The sequence below is a fragment of the Gymnoscopelus microlampas genome (assembly GCF_963454915.1).
Source record: "Gymnoscopelus microlampas genome assembly, chromosome: 17".
In the NCBI taxonomy this organism is placed as follows: domain Eukaryota; kingdom Metazoa; phylum Chordata; class Actinopteri; order Myctophiformes; family Myctophidae; genus Gymnoscopelus; species Gymnoscopelus microlampas.
This window is the reverse complement of record NC_139954.1, coordinates 37,228,856-37,234,693: the sequence shown is the minus strand read 5'-3', so window position 1 is coordinate 37,234,693 and position 5,838 is coordinate 37,228,856.

The following is a 5,838-nucleotide window of genomic DNA, read 5'->3' as shown; positions in this document are numbered from 1 at the left end:
AGACTCCCCTGGCAGATGGAGTCAGGAGCATGTAGACATGGTGTCAGAGTGAAGAGCTCTAACTCAATCTGGAGGACTTAAAAGACAGAAGTTGAACATTGTGGTTTTATGAGTGTGTCCAGCCACTTAGAGGCCCTCATTTCTTTCTGTTTTTAATTACCAACCAACCAACGCGCGCACACACACACACACACACACACACACACACACACACACACACACACACACACACACACACACACACACACACACACACACACACACACACACACACACACACACACACACACACACACACACACACAAAATACCATCTTATTATTTTTCCTGTCACTGTCATCATAGTCATATCTTTGATTAAAGACGGTGCAATTGTATGGACACTATGGTTCATGTTAAAGACAGATGAAAAAATGGTCTTGTGTAGAGGGGGGGAAAAGGAGCAGACCAAGTATGGAGCCCTGTTCGACCCCAGTCAACTATAAGTGTATATATGGTTTAACCACTTGAACAACCTTTCATTTCATTTAATTCCTGTGTGATCTTTGGGAGTAATATTCTGTCACCAGAGAGGCTGTTCAAAAGGCATGGAGTGAGCAGACACCATGGAGGATACCAACCTGAGAGAGAGAGAGAGAGAGAGAGAGAGAGAGAGAGAGAGAGAGAGAGGACAAGAGAATGGACAGGTCTGTAGAGGGGGGCCACAGGGGCCACAGAAGTGAAGGGGGGGGGGGGGGGGGGGTTCGCCCCCCTAGCAACTTGCCACACTAGCTCTCCTTCCATTCTTTTGCAATTATGTTGTCATCAAGCCATTTAGCCTCTTTGAGAATGGGAAGAGGAAGACATGAAAGGACCATGCTGATTTAATTAAACTAATACCAATTCAGGTTGTGATGAGAAGCTGTGGGCTTCATTAAGAGAAGAAGGAGAGCAGAAGGAAAGAAAGGCTTGTGTGTGTGTGTGTGTGTGTGTGTGTGTGTGTGTGTGTGTGTGTGTGTGTGTGTGTGTGTGTGTGTGTGTGTGTGTGTGTGTGTGTGTGTGTGCGTGTGTGTGTGTGTGTGTGTGTGTGTGTGTGTGTGTGTGTGTGTGTGTGTGTGCGTGCACAAGCTTGTGCACGTGGGTGTGTGTGCATGCGCAGTCTTGTGTGCGTGCATGTACTTATGTGTATGAATGTGAGTAAATTTGTGTCTACATGAGTGTGTTTAAAACTCTTTGCCCGCTCTGTGCTGTCCTGGTTTTGGTCCAGAAAAGCATAACTTGAAGAGGGAAAGGAGGTAGAAGGGTATGGGGGGGGGGGGGGGGGGGAGTGCATGATTGCGGGGAGAGGGGTCTGGCTAGAGGGGCCTGTTTGTCACCGTGAATCAGCTCAGGGTGGTTCACATCATCTGGCTATTGATGGCTGCCCCTCCCCTGTTGTAAAACAAGCTCCTGTGGGCCCGCCTGAACACTGGGGGCATTGTGTCCCTCCATCGCTGGCAACATACCACCCAAAGTGTCCCCCCCCCACCCCACCCCACCCAGCATCTCCAATCCCACTTTCACTCCTCTCCTTCTTTGCTCCACTCTTCCCTCCCTCCGCCTCAGTCATAATGCACCCAGAGAGAGGCCACAATACTGTAAGTCTGCCTGTTGAGGGCTGAGGCTCAGCTGGTGCAATCCAGGAGTCCTTGGTGCAAGATGGGACCACCATCACCCTGGAGGAGCCGACTGATTCCGCAGAGAAGCTGAGGAGGGCATTGCAGGGGCAACCTGAGGAAACTGTTTAGAGGTACAGAATGGAGCGAAGGATGGAGGGAACGGCGAGCGACGGTGAGAGCAGCGTGGGACTGGCATGGGGGGAAGGATAAAGCGGGTGAGAGGTTTTTGAGGGCTGGTGTAAAAAAGGGGGCGTTCCCAGGAGTTTCCCGTAACATGGTAGGTTAATGGGAAGATTGATGGATTGAGACAGCGAAACAAAACAAGGGGTGGCGATAAAAAGTAGAGTGGGGGATACAGAGAATAGAGCTCGGGTGAATGGTGGCTTGTAGCCACTATCCCGTCGGTGTGTGTGTGTGTGTGTGTGTGTGTGTGTGTGTGTGTGTGTGTGTGTGTGTGTGTGTGTGTGTGTGTGTGTGTGTGTCACAAGGCAGGGAAAAGGAGGAAAATTTACTGCCCCAGGGGGCAGGGAGTGGGTGTGCTTCGTACCCTAATTACCAGGGAGGCCTCAGGAGCCTATGGGTACAAGACAAGTGTGAGGGGCGGGAGAATGAGACAGGATACAAGGGGTTAGTGTAGGTCAATGCTGACCACCTAAGATGCCCCTTCGCGAGGGAAAAAAATAAAATCCAGTGCCCCCACCCTTTCTTAAGTATCCTCCCAACCACCCTTCTCAGTTCCCCTCACACACAATGCTATAGATAAATATGGCGTCGCTCTCCCCTGAAGCTGATAATTTACTGCCCACCCATTCCGCTCTGCCCATCTCTTTTCCATTTCTCAGCAGCGTTGCCAGGCGGTGAATGGGGACGGCCCTTTGAGTTTGGAGGACCGGGCCTGTGTTTCTGGAGGGTCCGTCCTCGAAGCCTGGAGCACCCTGGAGTGGACATGCGCACACACAAACCCAGACAAACACACACACACATGCGCGTCCACATGAGCACACATACGGTTTCACACACATTATGTCCATAATGTGTACACGTGCATCAATGTCATCCCTACGATCTGCACCCAACTGACACACAGTAAAATCCTCCATGTTAATTTAAGCCCAATAGTGTAAAAATGGACCGAAATGGACAATTTCACACTCTCAGTGTTAAATTAACATGGAGGATTTTACTGTGTAGGAGTCTGAGGCAATCCATGGAGGAATGCTGCCATCACACACATACACACACACACACACACACACACACACACACACACACACACACACACACACACACACACACACACACACACACACACACACTCTCTCTAATTAGGCGTGAGGTTAACGGGGTGCATCAACGTGCTGTTGTCTCTAAACGCTGACAGCAAACGGGGTCAAACTCTCACCCCAACACCTTCACATATCTCCCCCCCCCTCCCCATTCACCTCTCCCCTCATCCCTCCATCCACGTGGGTCAAAGCGCTCCCCTGTGGCCCTGCAGTGGTTTAGTATGCTCTGCAGCCTCTCTCCATCACCGCTGATTTGTTTTTCTTTCCAGTTTCCACGCGTCTTCCTCTTCCTCACCATTGTCCCATCTGCTCGCCCAGTGCCGATGACTGACGTTCACTTCGTCTCCTCACCAGACGTAAGAAAAGAGAGAGAGCAAATAACGTAGGATAATGGACAACGAGGGAGAGGAGGGAGGAAGAGTGAGAGAGTGAGTCGTTTTTCCTGTCAGCGTTGACTTGTGCCATGCTGCCGCAGTTTGACGGAGAGCAGAGAGCCAGAGAGCATAGGAACAGGAAAAAACAGCAGACAAAGAGAATGAGAGTGTGCCACCGGGCCTGCCCTGCCAATGCTGCCATGGCAGAACCACGCAAGACACCCCAACCCCCCCACCACACACACACACACACACACAAAAACACACAGGCGCACACCCCACCCAAACAAGATGCGCAAGATAATGTTAATTTATGCTCCGTAGCGTGACGTGTCGCCAAAAATAGACGAACTACAAACCAAATTTGTTTCAGTGCACGACTCAGTCGTACGACAAAGTATAAATTGGGCTGAACAGCACTATAGGCAGAGAGAGAGGGGTGGGGAGAGAGAGAGAGAGAGTGTGAGAGAGAGTGAGAGAGAGAGAGACATAAGAAAGAAGGAAGAGGGGTCTCTTTTGGTCGAGAAAATAGTGTCTCTATTCCTCAGTAAATCAGAGTGTTGTTGAAACACAGACAGGTCTAAGACGCTTGAGCCTTGCCAGTAAAGGAGCAGAGACGGCAGTGGCAGCTGCACTGAGCTCAGTGCCCGTCAACAGAGAGGGGGGCTTTTGTGTGTGGGACAGGCGGGCACACACAGAGTGGCATGGCGTGGCATGGTCTGGAATGTGAAATCGTTGGGCTGTATTGAGACCGGGTCAAGTGTGTGTGTGTGTGTGTGTGTGTGTGTGTGTGTGTGTGTGTGTGTGTGTGTGTGTGTGTGTGTGTGTGTGTGTGTGTGTGTGTGTGTGTGTGTATTCTAGTGCTGACCTATAATGTACAGTAAATGGGAGGGCGGTTGCAAGCTGTTGGTTTGGGTTTCAATGCTTATAAAGACTTGTAGTATAATGTTCTATACATTTTTTTAAATAGAAGCTACATGTGGCCTCAACACACATGCTTACATGAGAATTCACACCCTTTGCTTTTCTTTCTTCTTTTTTACTCCTATCCTGTTAACAACTTAACACATGGGTGCAAACCAGTAGCACCTGCAATGTGTGTGTCAGTTTGTGCTGTTGAGTGTGTGTGTTAAATGCATGTCTGTTACTTTAACAAGCAGGTGGTAATGAGGGCCTGTGCTGGGCTGTGTGCTATGCCTGCTCCTATAATGAGGTGGCAGGCAGTCGAGGGGCCGGCCGGGGCCAGCACCACTAATGGGCCCCTGTTGCCCCTAATAGGCAGTAATTACAGTGTGTTTACAAAGTGAGTCACACGCCATTGGAAAGGTTACCTCCACACCTAGCTAATCCACCACTGGTATACTCCCACCCTGGGACAGTGAGTGACAACGCCGGCACATCTTCATTTGTACCACCATACCACCACCTCCTCCCACCCCGTTGAGTATTAACAAGCATACGCGTGTTGAAATCTGGATGTGCGGAGGGCGGCTATTATAGTGGGTAATGGGTGACACAGCGGAGAAGTGGGTAATTATTTGGTAGCTTCGTTAGTGTCAACTGAAGTGCTCAATGTGCAGAGTGAAAATCCAAATTGTGCCCGGAAACGTTAATAGTTAATAAATCAAACACTTCAAGAGTGATGAGACACAAAACGGACATTCTATGACTATAAACCTTATGACCATATAGGGGTCCTCAGACTCCTCACTAATGTGCACTATACGGTAGCATTTCTGTCAAATTGCTCTGCGTTTCACAGGTGGTCTTTGGCCGCTAATGGAGACTACAACTTTTCCCTTCCTGGAATGTTGTTGTTACAAAGTAGCTCTCCCTGAAGCTCATAAGCCTAATATCTCCCCTGGTTGAGCGGTAGAAGTTTCGTTTGATGATTTTCTGTACCAGTGTTTTCATTGATTCTCTTGGTTTGATTGCATGCTATCCAAAATCCATAATCTTCTGTGGTGAGAATACAAAAACACAGAAAACCTAGTATTGACAAACTGCACCACTATAAATGACGTTTTCTTTTTCTTTTACTTTCTGTTTGCTATGAATGGTTTATTTAAAATTTGCCAAGTGTAATAAAGGTTGCACGCTGCTGACAAGACTGCCTACTTTCATGGTTTTACAAATGCTGAGGTGCAGTCTGACAATTTCTCCAGTCCTACCTACCTGCTCACATTAAGCATCTCCCCTCGGATTGCACTCTGACCTCTACCCAACCTCAATGCGGCCTCTGGAAGACACCCTACGTTTTGGGGAAGCCGGGGAGGCCTCCTGGTGACCTCATAAATTACAATTCCGCCAGCCGAGCAACAGGTTCGCCCTCTTTCTCTTGGCGTCACTGTATTGTCCTACTCCACTCTCTCTCTCTTCATCAACATGCCACCCTCGTTCTCTCGCTCGCCTCTCATTTCAATCATGTTCTTTCTCTGTCCACCTCCTTGCGGCAGCCTGGCACACAGTGATCTTGATCAGTGAGGTTGCCAGGTTTGACGAATAACCTCAGTCCCTGTGAGACTCTTCAACAAATGGAGA